Here is a 15,861-nt window from a genome sequence, read left to right as displayed (position 1 = left end):
TAAATTTTTCATTGACAATTCCATATATGTATGTATTTACACACACACACACACACACACACACACACACACACACACACACATGCATTTTAACTGTGTGATCAAAGCAGTACACAGCATAGTAAAGAGTGGAGATTGTGGTTTTCTGCAAGCTCGCCCTCCCTGTCCTTACTAATCAGAACATATTTCATTTTTACTTTTCAGGGTCCTGCCCCTACTTGCAGGTAAGAGTACAGGCAAGAGAGCAATCAAGACCCAAGCTGGGTCTCAGTGAACATTTCCAATAGGAACAAAAGACTGCTGAAATTATTTTCAGTATCCTGAAAATATTAGACTCTGTCATTGCTTTAAATGTGTGAGAACTGGGAACTGAGAGGACTGTTCACCTTGAAATTCATCTCTAATCCCTGAGATTGTTTAATAATCATACCATTAATAGACAATGAACCAGATAATAAGAAAAATAACTAAGGTAAAAGAGTTACTTGAGAGCTGGCCATGGTGACCCAGCTTAATCCATCCCAGGGCTAGGAAGAAGATGCTGAAGGGTCAGGAGTTCAATGCCTGTCAACATAGTCAGCTCTAGGCTACTTTAAGCTACATGAAACCCTGTTTTACAACACAGAATGTTTTAGGAGAGATGAGCTGAACCTACAGATTCCCCAGATGATGAGCTATGGAGTTGAGGGGCTGCTCAAAGTCTTCAGTGTGTGTGTGGCTTCAGTTATTGAGCTGTGATATGGACAGAACATGGACTGAAAAAGTAAAACTTAGATATGGAACAGTATTTAACTATTTTCTTTCTTAAATTTTTTGTTGGTTCATTTTGCTTTAGTGTTCAGCTTGCAAGTGTGTTTTGTATGCCTAGTGCCTACAGAGGCAGAAGAGGGCTTTGGATCTCTTAGGAAAAGAATTGTCTCATGTGGGTGCTGGAATCCAAACTTAAGCCCTTTGCAAGAGCAGCCACCTTAACTACCTGTCCATCTCTCTAGCCCCCGATTCTCTTATAACCTGTAAGTGGATTTTATCCCTGAGTGACACAGAGCCCAAATATAGCTGAAACCCTTCCTTTTTTGTTTTTTGTTTTCCTTATGCTGTTTTATTAAATTTTTTTCTTCATTTACATTTCAAATGCTATCCTGAAAGTCCTCTATTACTCCCATCCTCCGCCCTGCTCCCCAACCCAACCACTCCTGCTTCCTGGCCCTGGCGTTCCCCTGTACTGGGGCATATAATCTTCACAAGACCAAAAGCCTCTCCTCCCAATGATGGCCGACTAGGCCATCTTCAGTTACATATGCAGCTAGAAGCTCTGGGGTACTGGTTAGTTCATATTGTTGTTTCACCTATAGGGTTGCAGACCCCTTCAGCTCCTTGGGTACTTTCTCTGCGTCCTCCATTGGGGGTCCTGTGTTACATACAATAGATGACTATGAACATCTACTTCTATTTGTCAGGTACTGGCATAGCCTCACAAGAGACAGCTATATCAGGGTCCTTTCAGCAAAGTCTTGCTGGAGTATGCAGTAGTGTCTGGGTTTGATGGCTGTTTATGGGATGGAACCCTGGGTGGAGCAGTCTCTGAATGGTCTTTCCTTCTGTCTCAGCTCTAAGCTTTGTCTCTGTAACTCCTTTCATGGGTATTTTGTTCCCCATTCTAAGGAGGAACAAAGTACACTTTGGTCTTCCTTCTTCTTGAGTTTCGGGTGTTTTGCAAATTGTATCTTGGGTATTCTAAGTTTCTGAGATAATATCCACTTATTAGTTAGTGCATACCATGTGTCTTCTTTTGTGATTGGGTTAGCTCACTCAGGATGATATCCTCCAGATCTATCCATTTGCCTAAGAATTTCATAAATTCATTGTTTTTAATAGCTGTGTAGTACTCCATTGTGTAAATGTACCACATTTTCTGTATCCATTCCTCTGTTGAGGGGCATCTCAGTTCTTTCCAGCTTCTGACTATTATAAATAAGACTGCTATGAACATATTGGAGCATGTGTCCTTATTACCCTAGGAGAGGTATTGCTGGATCTTCTGGTAGTATTATGTCCAATTTTCTGAGGAACTGCCAGACTGATTTCCAGAGTGGTTGTACAAGCTTGCAATCCCCACCAGCAATGGAGGAGTATCCCTCTTTCACTACATCCTGGCCAGCATCTGCTCTCACCTGAATTTTTGATCTTAGACATTCTGACTGGTATGAGGTGCGATCTCAGGATTGTTTTGATTTGCATTTTCCAGATGATTAAGTATGTTGAACATTTTTTCAGGTGCTTCTCAGCCATTTGGTATTCCTTAGTTGAGAATTCTTTGTTTAGCTCTGTACCCCATTTTTTAATAGGGTTATTTGATTTTCTGGAGTCCAGGTTCTTGAGTTCTTTATATATCTTGGATAATAGTCCCCTATAGGATTTAGGAATGGTAAAGATCCTTTCTCAATCTGTTGGTGGCCTTTTTGTCTTATTGACAGTATCTTTTGCCTTACAGAAGCTTTGCAATTTTATGAGGTCCCATTTGTCGATTCTTGATCTTCCAGCACAAGCCATTGCTGTTTTGTTCAGGAATTTTTCCCCTGTGCCCATATCTTCGAGTCTTTTCCCCACTTTCTCCTCTATAAGTTTTAGTGTCTCTGGTTTTGTGTGGAGTTTCTAATCCACTTAGACTTGAGCTTTGTACAAGGAGATAAGGATGGATCAATTCGCATTCTTCTACATGATAACTGCCAGTTGAGCCAGCACCATTTGTTGAAAATGCTGTCTTTTTTTCCACTGGATGGTTTTAGCTCCTTTGTCAAAGATCAAGTGACCATAGGTGTGTGGGTTCATTTCTGGGTCTTCAATTCTATTCCATTGATCTGTCTGTCACTGTCCCTGTACTATGCAGTTTTTATCACAATTCCTATGTAGTACAGCTTGAGGTCAGGCATGGTGATTCCACCAGATGTTGTTTTATTGTTGAGAATAGTTTTTCCTATCCCAGGTTTTTTGTTATTCCAGATGAATTTGCAAATTGCTCTTTCTAACTCAGTGAAAAATTGAGTTGAAATTTTGATTGGGATTTCATTGAATCTGTAGATTGCTTTTGACAAGATAGACATTTTTACTATATTGATCCTGCCAATCCATGAGCATGGGAGATCTTTCCATCTTCTGAGATCTTCTTTAATTTTTTTTCTTCAAAGACTTGATGTTCTTATCATACAGATCTTTCAATTCCTTCGTTAGAGTCACACCAAATTATTTTATATTATTTGTGACTATTGTGAAGGGTATTGTTTCCCTAATTTCTTTCTCAGTCTGTTTATCCTGTGAGTAGAGAATGGCCAGTGATTTGAGTTAATTTTATATCCAGCTACTGCACTGAAGCTGTTTATGAGGCTTAGGAGTTCCCTGGTGGAATTTTTAGTCACATATATACTATCATATCAATACTATCATATCATCTGCAAATAGTGTTATTTTGACTTCTTCTTTTTCAATTTGTATCCCCTTGATTTCCTTTTGTTGTCTAATTGCTCTGGCTAGGACTTCAAGTACTATATTGTCTAGGTAGGGAGAAAGTGGGCAGCCTTGTCTAGTCCCTGATTTTAGCGGGATTGCTTCAAGTTTCTCTTCATTTAGTTTGATGTTGGCTGCTAGTTTGGTGTAGATTGCTTTTATTATGCTTAGGTATGGGCCTTGAATTCCTGATCTTTCCAAAACGTTTTTCATGAATGGGTGTTGGATATTGTCAAATGCTTTCTCAGCATCTAACAAGATGATCATGTGGTTTTTGTCTTTGAGTTTGTTTATATAGTGGACTACGTTGATGGGTTTCTGTATATTAAACCATCCCTGCATTCCTGGGATGAAGCCTACTTGATTATGATGGATGATCGTTTTGATGTGTTCTTGGATTCGTTTTTTAAGAATTTTATTGAGTATTTTTGCATCGATATTCATAAGGGAATTTGGTCTGAAATTCTCTTTTTCTTTTGGGTCATTAAATGGTTTAGGTATCAGAGTAATTGTGACTTCATAGAATGAATTGGGTAGAGTACCTTCTGTTTCTATTTTGTGGAATAGTTTTAGGAGAATTGGAATTAGGTCTTCTTTGAAGGCCTGATAGAACTCTGCACTGAACCCATTAGTTCTGGGCTTTTTTTTTTTTTTTTTGGTTGGGAGACTGTTTAGATTGTTAATCTGATCCTGATTTAACTTTGGTACCTGGTGTCTGACTAAGAAATTGTCCATGTCTTCCAGGTTTTCTACTTTTGTTGAGTATAGCCTTTTGTAGTAGGACCTGATGATGTTTTGGATTTCCTCATGTTCTCTTGTTATGTCTCCTTTTTCATTTCTGATTTTGTTAATTAGGATACTGTCCCTGTGACCTCTAGTTAGTCTGGCTAAGGGTTTAATCTATCTTGTTGATTTTTTAAAAGAATCAGCTCCTGGTTTGGTTGAATCTTTGTATAGTTCTTTTTGTTTACACTTGGTTTCTTGCAGTCTACTTCTCTTGGTTGAATTTGCTTCCTTTTGTTCTATCACTTTTAGGTGTGCTGTCAAGCTGCTAGTGTTTGCTCTTTCTAGTTTCTTTTTGGAGGCTCTAAGAGCTTTGAGTTTTCCATTTAGGAATGCTTTCATTGTGTCCCATAAGTTTGGGTATGTTGTGGCTTCATTTTCATTAAACTCTTAAAAAGTGTTTAATTTCTTTCTTTATTTCTTCCTTGACCAAGTTATCATTAAGTAGAGTGATGTTCAACTTCCAGATCAATGTTGGATTTCTGATATTTATTTTTTTTATTAAAGATCAGTCTTAGTCTGTGGTGATCTGATAGAATGCATGTGATAATTTCAATATTTTGTATCTGTTGAGGCCTGTTTTGTGACCAATTATTTGGTCAATTTTGGAGACGGTAACATGAGGTGCTGAGAAGACGGTATATCCTTTTGTTTCATGATAAAATATCCTGTAGGTATTGCTTAATCCATTTGTTTCATAACTTTGGTTAGTTTCACTGTGTCTCTGTTTAGTTTCTGTTCCCAGGATCTGTCTATTTGTGAGAGTTGGGTGTTGAAGTCTCCCACTATTATTGTGTGAGGTGCAATGTGTGCTTTGAGCTTTAGTAGAGTTTCTTTAATGAATGTGGTTGCCCTTGCATTTGGAGCATAGATATTCAGAATTGAGAGTTCATCTTGGAAGATTTTACCTTTGATGAGTTACAAAGTGCCCCTCCTTGTCGGTTTTGATAATTTTGGGTTGGAAGTCGATTTTATTTGGTATTAGAATGGCTACTCCAGCTTGTTTGCTTGGACAGTTTGTTTGGAAAATAGTTTTCCAGCCTTTTACTTTGAGGAATTGTCTGTCTTTGTCCCTGAGGTGGGACCTGAAACCCTTCTTAAGGTCCCATTATTCTTATTGAGTTTCTGAAGCATCTTTCTAATTTCCTCAGACTCAATGTTTTAGGTTCAGCAGGGACTATTTGGGTTGGGTATAATTCGGAGAGTTAGAACAGTTGTGATTATAAATTCGGATACATATCGGGTGGTTTTGGGCCCAGGATATCTCAAAGTAGAGCTCTTTGTTGTTTTCTTAAGAGCTGTGAAGTTTACCGTATTTCAGTGTTGTTTAAGTTCCACCTTAAACCAGAAGTACCAAGAGGTGGGACTCTGACCAGGACCAGCCAGTCCTTGAAGTGAAGCCAGTGAGTAAGTCATCCTTTCCTCAGGCTGGTAGCTACTCCAGTGTCCCTCTCCTCAGCCTGGAATAGGAAGAGCCGCCTGCAGCTGTGCACTGAGGTCTGAGGATCTGACTGGAAGGTTTGAAATTGGGTTTAGGGTTGTGTCTGTCTCAACATAAGGAGTGGGCAGTTGTGGCTTCACAAATAAAGACTGTTACAGCAAAGCAGCTGGAAATGAATATATATTTGTGTGTATATGTTCAGGTTTCTTTCCCCACAAAAATAAGAAGAAAAACTTCAGGGAAACAAAATCTTCAAGCTTCTCATCTAACTTTTATTATCTGGTTAAGTTCAATACTTCCTGTTTTGTGCTGCCCTTTGGTCAAAAAAAACCAAAAAGACAAAACAAAACAAAACAAAACAAAAAAAAAACCACAGTAGGAATGTCAGTCAGTGATAACTGTGCTCCTTAGCAGTTTACATTTCCCTAGAAGTTCAGAGCTTAGTAGTACATAGCTCAGAGGAAGCTGCTCACCTTTGGATTTACAGCTATGGGCATGCTTCTGTCTGTACAGAATCAAAAAGGTCACCCATTCTGTGTTCAGTTTCTGTTAACTACCCTCCTCCTTCATCAAGTGCACTGGTAGGCACTCCATCTCCTGTTCATGCTGTGGCCACAGTAATGAACAAACAGCTCTGGAGTTCTTGCTCACAGTCTTTGCATCATGTTAGAGGAGGCAAACAATATGCAGAAAGCACAAAGAATTGTGCCCTGAGCATGTGGTTCACCTCTGTGGTAAGGATCACACCCTCTCAGCAGAGATAAGAATGCACAACGGTCTCAGCACTATTAATATTTCTGGGGACATTGTAACATAAACCCCGGAATCCGAGCCAGGGAATGTCAATTTTCTAGAGCAGCAGTGGCTTACAGCTGTAACGTGAGGGCTAAAGTTATGTTAAGAGATCTATAAAGCAAAATTGGCTCTAACTTGTAAACCTCACTTACTCAAAGATAGAGAACTTCCTGGAAGGTTGTGAGCAGTTTTTTTCACATCTGTAAACTAAGTTGGTTTGCCTCAACTTCGTAGGATGTGCTTGATGACATGCAGGCAGGAGGTATTTAGACAGGAAGGATGTCAAGATGTATGCTTGCCCCCATTGGACAAAGTCGCGAAGGACTTAGCCTTGTGGGGTTTGCCTTTTTAAGCACACGACTAATGTACTTTGTGTCCATTTTCTGGGAATCTTTGATGTGGTGGCCTTCATATAACCACCCTTATCAGTATTTTAATAAAGTCTGGCTTCACAATTGTGGCAGTAGTCTTATCTTTGCCAGCTGGGATTAACAGCAGGTCTCTCAGTTCCTCCCCGTTATTCAGGTACTCTCCCTGTCCTGTTCTTGCAAACACCTGCACTCTGACAAGTTTTGGCAGAAAACCTAGCTCATCATCTTAGAGAAGCTTCTGGAGGCTAGTATGCTCAAAAAAAGTTCTCTTGAAACCCAAGAGCCTCTGTCTATAATCCTGATTGCAATTACTCTAAACCTAGGAAGTAGGTGACACACTCTTGGTGACCATGTGAAAACACAGGTCTGAAGAGTCAGTGTTTTGCTCAAAATTATATGCTAAGGAAATATTGGAATCTTGGGCAGCAAATAATAACATTGAATGTTGAATGCAACGAACTATCCATTTGTCAGGTTATGACTGAATATTTTGTGAAGCTTGGCTTGGCACATACTTTTAACCCCATCACTTGGTGTAGGAGGAATGAGTCTGTATACCTTGACTGGCAGCCCATCATGACCCATGCATGCACAATAGCTGCATCTGCATTTTATAACTTTAAGATCTACCTGGCACATGGAGACACATGACCTCATGACCTGGACAAGGGACAAGTGGTCATGGACCAAAGGGGTATGGGTGGAGGATATAAAGACACAGCCTGATCCGGCTATAAATGAGTCTGCTTCTGCTTCTCACCTGCCGTTTGGAGTCTACATTGTTGAATCTGTTCCTTCTTACTCTCTACCCCCGAGGATCATCCCAAGGGGCTGAGGGCTAGGGCAACACCTTGGAAGACAAAAGCAGGTGATCTAGGTGAGTTTGAGGTCGACCAGGTTTATGTAGTGAGTTCCAGGTCAGCCAGGGATACATAGTGAGACCCTTTCTCAAATGCAACAAAACAAAAGGCTATTTGTGCATTTCATTTAACCTTCACAGCAACCCTGAAGAGAACTGGCTCTTCTGCTTTACTGTGGTCAAAGCATGAGAATCATGGGACTTCCACGAAGTGATAGGAGCTCAAATTAATGTTTCCTCTCACATACCCCCAGCTCCCAGACTCACGCTTGGTAGCAAGCTTAAAACCCAGGGCTTTCTGAGTCCACATTGTATACATATTCTGTGCATTCATTAGGTTTTATTTATAGGTCCAAAGTTAGTTATACGGTATCCCTAAATAAATCAGCTGACTTTTTCAATTTTTCCTTTGGAAAACTTTGACAACACAAGCATCTCCTGTACCCTGGACACTGAAGTACTGGTCTCTTTTTTTCAGCACTATAGCTCCTCCACCCCTGCTTCCCATCTCTAAGTGTGTGTGTGTGTGTGTGTGTGTGTGTGTGTGTGTGTGTGTGTATTTCGGAAGCATCCATACTGCACCGAAGTATCTTGGCTTTCACTGTTGAGTTAATACCTATGAGCTATTTCCAGGGATCTTGGGTGCATGACAATTGCAGACTTGAGTGGTAACTCAAAGATATCAGGGGGCCTATAAGATGTATCAGTAGGTAAAAGCAGTGACCAGAAAAGCTTGATCCCTGAATTTGATCCCTGGAACCTATGCTAGTAGAAAAGAACTAAGTCCCTAAAGTTATCCTCTGACCCCAACATATGCCTCACAGCATACATTACACACAATATTAAAAAAAATTAAAACTTTTTTTAAGTCCACAAAATGAACAATGTAAGATTAGAACTAGTCATGTAAGACACAGGCGGCATAGCCTCTTGGTGAGAATATGAGTAGATTGTGAAATAGGAGGAAATATTGCAGGTGGGAGTGAATGAAGGCTAAGAGTGATGAATACAGGCTGGCTAGAAGTTAGCAAAGTAGGAGAGAAGCAGGAGGGTCACCTCTAGCCTTGTCATGTGGAATCAGGACTGTCCTTGCATCATCAGCTCCCTCTCTATTCTCCAGCCTATTCCCCAGCCACCATCCTCCAGTGCTCCATTTATGTCTGTCACTTGATTTGAAGAGCAAGTTAAATTGGCTTGATAAAAAAACAAGCCAGTAGGCTTGAAAAATTATGATCAAATTAACATAAAATTTAGGGAGAGATTGAACATATTCTGACAAAGGTTGCCTCATGGCAACACACTCTAGAAATCAAATAATCTTCCTCCTACTTTTATTATTGTTATTTTATTAGTATTAGTATTGGTAGTGGTAGTGGTAGTAGTAGTAGTATTGTACTATTGTCATTTTATTGTAGTGCTTGGGCTCAAACATGCACATCAGAAGCAAGGCCCATCTCTGACTCATACCCCCTTCCTAATGAAGTTCCTAACATCTTCAGCATTCAGTGTTAGAATGTGAGGTTTCACTGGCAGTGCACATAGCAAGAGTTTAGGAATAAGACCTTTTGATACAAAACACAGCTTTTACCTTAAAAGGAATAAGAAATAGTTTATTTTTGAGCCATTTTGAGTGATTATGGTTCCATGTTCCAGTGTGGAAGCAATTCCAAGAAAATACTCCAAGAACATCAGAGGATATTCTTATCTTTCAGACTGGTGACAATTTAGTGGTCTGCTAAATGAATAGATTTCAAAAAGTTTTCTTCTATTAGGCACAGGATGTTAGGTTTGGCATAGGTGAGCAAGGACTGGCTATTTAGGGACCTAGAGCTAGCCTGTGGTAAGGTAATTAGATTCTGGACTTACAACATTCTACTTTCAACCTATAATGTTAAACAATGCCATTCTAGTTTAATCAGTAAATCAGTCTTTTCTGACACACTTCTTTCCAGGAAGTCTCATCACAAACCTATGTGCAAAACTCACAGAAGAAAAGATCACCTTATCTCTTCTCTAAAGAAAACAATTGTGAATATCTTTATATCCAACTAGTAGAGACTATAAATGAGCTAGAGGTCATGTGATAATCTATATCAGAGTTTCTTAAATGTGTATCTGCTCTGATCTCGTGACTTTACCCATTAAGTGTCTTTGAATGTTCTAAGCAGTTTCTATGTAGTTTAAACTAACAACCAAACAGGGGAAACAACTTAAATGTTCAACAGTAGGAATTACATAATTAATTAATTTATACTGTATACAAGTGATTAATAATTATATATGGATTTTAAAATTTTGTAGGTCAGTATTTATAAAATGTAGAATGCTTATTATTTATTATAAGAGATCAATCAGAAACATATCACAAATTGGTATGGTGGTATACAACCATAATTTCAGCACTAAAGAGAGTGAATCAAACACACTGTGAGTTTGACAACAGCCTGGGCTACATAGTTTGTAATTTGAGACATAACAACTGTCTCAAACAAAACAAGACAAAACAAAACAACCAAAATTTAAATAAAAACAAAACAAAAAGAATGCCAAGTATAGCTCAGTGATTTCTATTTGCTTAGCACACTCAGTTTCTTAGATTTAATATGCCATAAAATAATAATAAGATCATCACTTTTGTGGGGCTATCAATAGTCACAATGAATATTATCTTATAAATAAAAGCCTCCAAGGATATACAGCAAGATTTTCACAGTGGACTTCTGAATGATTTGAAGGCATTCCTAAAACACACTTAGTTGTAATAAACATAATTTAAAAACAAGAAGTAATTTTTGTCAAATAGTTACAGAAAATTTCCAACAGCCTATTATAAAGCTAGGAACCTAGAAACTTCCGTCCCCTCTTTTTCCTAGTGGTTTTGCTAAGGTCCCTGGTTTTTCTTTCTCTGCAGGAGTGTTCATCTTGGCCTTCAACTATTGATTATGATCATTTATTGCAGGATATGGCATGAGACATTGGTTCTGTAATTTTGATCAGAGTCAGCTTTCATTACACAATTTCCTCTTTTTGCTTTTGTCAAGAGGAGGGACAGAAAATCATGAGCTGGATTGTCACTCAGATGTGATTCAGTTTTGCCTTTCCTCTTAGAGCCTCCAAGGAAGGCCAACTTCTCCCCCAAATAGTGGGTCAAACCCCTCCACCAGAATAACTTTCTTATTGAGACATAGGTAACAGCTGCCGTTATTTTTTTTCTATCATATGACCATCATACTCTAGAGGATTTCTATAGTATGATATGCCTTGAGAGTTGAATACATGGGAAGCCATGTTGGTTGTGTTAGATTGAATTAACTCTGGCAGCATGAGTAAACAGAAGTTTGGCACTGGCTGTTTTCTTTGGGAGTATGCTGTGACTTGTGTTGTGTGCTAAGAAGTTAAGGTAAAGGGATCTCTGGAGTTGATTACTGTTTAACTGGGTCATATGTTTATATGGTATCCATATTGAAGAAGTCATAACAGGAGCTAGGTTAGATGGCTCAGTGTGAAACATACTGGCTATACAAGCCTGACTGACGACCTGAGTTTGATCCCTGGAACTCACACAAAGGTGAAATGAGAGGACTCAGTAGTTATAGTTGTCCTTTGAACTCATATGCACCCTTTCCACAATAACAATAACATACACCAGTTAAAAATAATTCTGTAATGGAAAGATTTCTCTTTCTCGACAAATAAGGGAAATTTTGAATAACTTCAAAAATCTTCATGAATTAAATAACTAGAAAAGAATAGTTTATTGTGCATTTTCTATATTATCTGTTGATTGTCATTTGACCTATTAATATAAGTGAGAAAGTCAGTTACAAATATTTAATGCTTTATAGTATATTGGTATCTATTATCAGATTATATCCCTTATGGGCATTAGGTAATGACTGCATAGTGACAAAATTTATCTTCATATAGGCAGCATCATATACCAGGATATTATTTGTAAAATGATCATGTGCATAGGATAATTTTGGGATTAGATTTCAGGTTGCAACTTGCAATGCCCCTGTGTATTGCTTCCACACCCCATTCTTGCAAAGCTCCCCTTCTGCTTTCCTGGTTGTTACAGTTACTCCATGTTAGGTAGAATGTCTCAATTCTTGGAGGCAGGAGCCTCAGATACAAAAGAATGAGTGGCCTTTGTCTTTCTGTGTCAGTGTTACCCTAGTCAGTAGAATCTCTCCTAGTTATATCTATTCATCAGTCCCAACCCTTGAGGAGAATGTAGAGAATGTTCACTGTCTCAGCTGTTTAGAGCTGTAACATACACAAAAGATACTTATTTATGTGACTTGGATCACCTGCAGTATTAACTTTCAAATATTCTTTTGAAGTTTTTCTTTTCTTTTTTTCTGGGAAACTGATAGTCATATATAACTGAAATGACTGCCAGAACATTTTTATATTTATATGTATCAAAATGACTAAGTAATTTTAAAGTAAAGATTCTTATTCATAAATCTTTGAATTTTTGTTATTTGAATTGATAGTTAAAAAGTTTTTAAATGATATGTGGTGGTACCAATTTTGCCTATCATTTTTATATATGTTGAATATTTTGAACAAAGAGGATTAATAGAACAATGATTTATTAGTAAGTGTTAATAGAACATTAATAGAACAATGATTTATTAGTAAGTTTTAAATTCTCTCTGTATTTCCTTATAATAAGTGCTGTGATCATTAGAAGTATAAATGAATTTAATGGAAATCTGCAAAGTGTTTTCTTCAGTTAAAATCAGGATCAGTCCATATTAGGGGGTTTGTATCAGTAGAGAAGTTAGCCAGACTCAACACCACCAACACTGTCTGAAACACTGGATCCAGGTACCTTTCTGAAGGAGACATTTTGACTTTGTCTTTAGAAATCAGTCAAGACCATGTTTTGTTTTTGTATTCCTTCTGACCTCCCAAGGCAAACCTTCCTTGTGGTATAGCCTTCCTTGGCTGTCCTTGAGCTCACTCTAAGGCTGGGTTTTAATCTTTAATAATCATACTCCACTTACTTCCAAGATGAGTGACCACAAGGTCACTTACTCGACTAGGAGATTTCATAAGTCTTCAGATTTGCAGAACCCAGTGAGGATTAATGAGACTCAAGGGCCCAGAAAAGCTGGCCACAGAAGTATGTGTTTTAAGTGTCCAATTTCACCCATTTTTGTGCATTTTAAACTTTGACTTTTTGAAAACAATATACTATTGGCTCCTAGTGAAAACAGAAATCCTATTTCTAGTTGGATTTCTAGGATACAGCTGTATACAAATCATATCCAGACCAGCCATGGTTCCCTACTAGTTCTTAACCATCCTTCTTTCCTTCCTCCCCATCCTCAATTATGCTCTCTTAGGGGACTGCATGCTCTGGTTAGCTGATAACAAAAGAAAGCCAGATGGGCAAAGTACAATAATGGGAGACTTCAAAGAAAAAAGTTTTTGAGAATGGAGAAGAGAAACATTCTGTCACATTTGAGAATCCAATAAGAGGGGTTTTGGTTTGTTTTTGCTTATGTTTTTTTAGTCAAGAAAAATTCTGAAACTTTAAAAAATAACAGAGAAGCTAGAGGCTGAAGAAACACCAAATGTTCTAGAAAATAAAATGAAAAGTGTGCACTAGGAACAGTACTCTCACTCTAGCAGAAGGTGTTGTAATTGTCTTAAATGTCCCCAACATCTAATGCAACAAGGCAATGACAGTCATTATTCAGAAGAGGAAGTCTCTTTCTGGGAAGGAAGTCACAGAGGAAGAGAGAGGGCATGAGAGAGGGTAGTGGGGACAGGAATGTGTAAACCCCACTGTGCATTTTCTAAAATGTAAATGAAGAATTATGTTTAATAGCGAAAACGAAAGAAATCTCACTTTCTCTTCTCCATTTGCTGCTCTTTCAACACACCCTGTCAGTGTTGAATTCTAAGCTGAGAAACTTAACTTATTTGATTTAGTGATAATAGATAGCTTGACTTTACCATTTGGAATACCTCAGACACACAAAGATGCTTCGTATTGTGTAGAGAAAAATAGAACTTATGGGAAAACTTATGGACTTCTAGGGCTCTTTAAGGATAGGGCTGTATACAAATCATATCCAGACCAGCAATTGTTCCCTACTAGTTCTTTTTTTTCTTTTTTTTTTCCCTAGAGAATGAGAGAAAATATTTATTTATTTATTTATTTATTTATTTATTTATTTTAGTACCATTCAAAAATATTTGTTTTTCTTTCTTTTTTAAATGTTCATTTTTTATTAGATAGTTTCTTCATTTACATTTCAAATGCTATCCCTTTTCCTAGTTTCCTCTTTGAAAGTCCCCTATACCCACCCCCGCCCTGCTCCCCAACCTACCTACTCCCACTTCCTGGCCCTGACATTCCCCTGTACTGGGGCATACAATCTTCATAAGACCAAGGGCCTCTCCTCCCATAGATGGCCGACTTGGCCATCCTCTGCTACATATGCATCTAGAGATACAAGCTTTGGGGGTACTGGTTAGTTCATATTGTTGTTCCTCCTATAGGGTTGCAGACCCCTTTAGCTCCTTGGGTGCTTTCTCTAGCTCCTTCGTTGGGGGCCCTGTGTTGCATCCAATAGCTGACTGTGAGCATCCACTTCTGTATTTGCCAGGCACTGGCATAGCTCACAAGAGACAGCTATATCAGGGTCATGTCAGCAAAATCTTGCTGGCATATGCAATAGTGTCTGGATTTGGTGGTTGTTTATGGGATTGATCCCTGGGTGGGGCAGTCTCTGGATGGTTCCTCAACAGAGGAATGGATACAGAAAATGTGGTACATTTACACAATGGAGTACTACTCACCTATTAAAAACAATGAATTTATGAAATTCATAGGCAAATGGATGGATCTGGAGGTTATCATCCCGAGTGAGGTAACACAATCACAAAAGAACACACATGATATGCACTCACTGATAAGTGGATATTAGCCCAGAAACTTAGAATACCCAAGATAAAATTTGCAAAACACCCGAAACTCAAGAAGAAGGAAGACCAAAGTATGGGTTACTTTTTTCCTTCTTTGAATGGGGAACAAAATACCCATGGAAGGAGTTACAGGGACAAAGTTCAGAGCTGAGATGGAAGGAAGTGCCATTCCTACCAGTTCTTAAGAACATCCATCCCTCTTTCCTTCCTTCCTATCCTCAGTTTTGCTCTCTTGGTGGACTGCATGCTCTAGTTTGGGGTCTTGTACTTGGATTGTGTCTGTGTCCCCAGTACTCTCTGGAGTATGGAGTATGCACTTTTGATCCGCAGAACTGATTAAGAGCACATGCCTGTCATCCAGCTCCTTCATGGCTGAGTTGGGAGGATACAAAACACAAGGCCAAAGCTGAAATAGTTCAAAATCTTGTGAAACTTCATACATGTAGGATTTCTACACAAGGTACATTTTACCCAGAAATCTACAATGTTGAAACCTCATTTTAAACCTCATTTTCCAACTTCTTGAGTTCTTTTTATATATTGGATATTATGACTGAATTTTTAACCGCAGGGCTCGTTTTATTGTGCAAAAAGTGTGAAGAGCTGGAAATGTTCTTCCGAAATTTGACTTAGCAGAGCAGAATCTATCTTCTGTCCTGGTAAACAGCAGCTTGTGTCTGGAGAATGGATGCCTTTGCTCCAAACCGATAGGAATCACTCTCTATGTTCAGAACCAAATACAGACTCCTGAAAAATAGTGCACATATCTCATCACTACTGCATACACTATTTCAGTATTCAATTGTTCTGACATAATGATTAAGAACTACTGTACAAAGCTGGGCAGTGGTGGATCATGCCTTTAATCCCAGCACTTGGGAGGCAGAGGCAGGCAGATTTCTGAGTTCGAGGCCAGCCTGATCTACAGAGTGAGTTTCAGGACAGCCAGGACTACACAGAGAAACCCTGTCTTGAAAAACCAACATTAAAAAAAAAAAAAAAACAAACCAAAAAACTACGGTACAGTTGTGGGTTTCTCTTGGTTAGCTAGTTGGTTACCATCTGTTATTTTTTGTGTATGTAAGAATTTTTCTTTCTTAAAAATTATCTAATTGCTTAAATATAATTTTAGGTTTGTTGAATAGTTGCCAGGTTAGTAC

The sequence above is a fragment of the Mus musculus genome, chromosome 6, assembly GCF_000001635.26.
Source record: "Mus musculus strain C57BL/6J chromosome 6, GRCm38.p6 C57BL/6J".
Taxonomy (NCBI): Eukaryota; Metazoa; Chordata; class Mammalia; order Rodentia; family Muridae; genus Mus; species Mus musculus.
Note: the sequence above shows the minus strand (reverse complement) of the source record.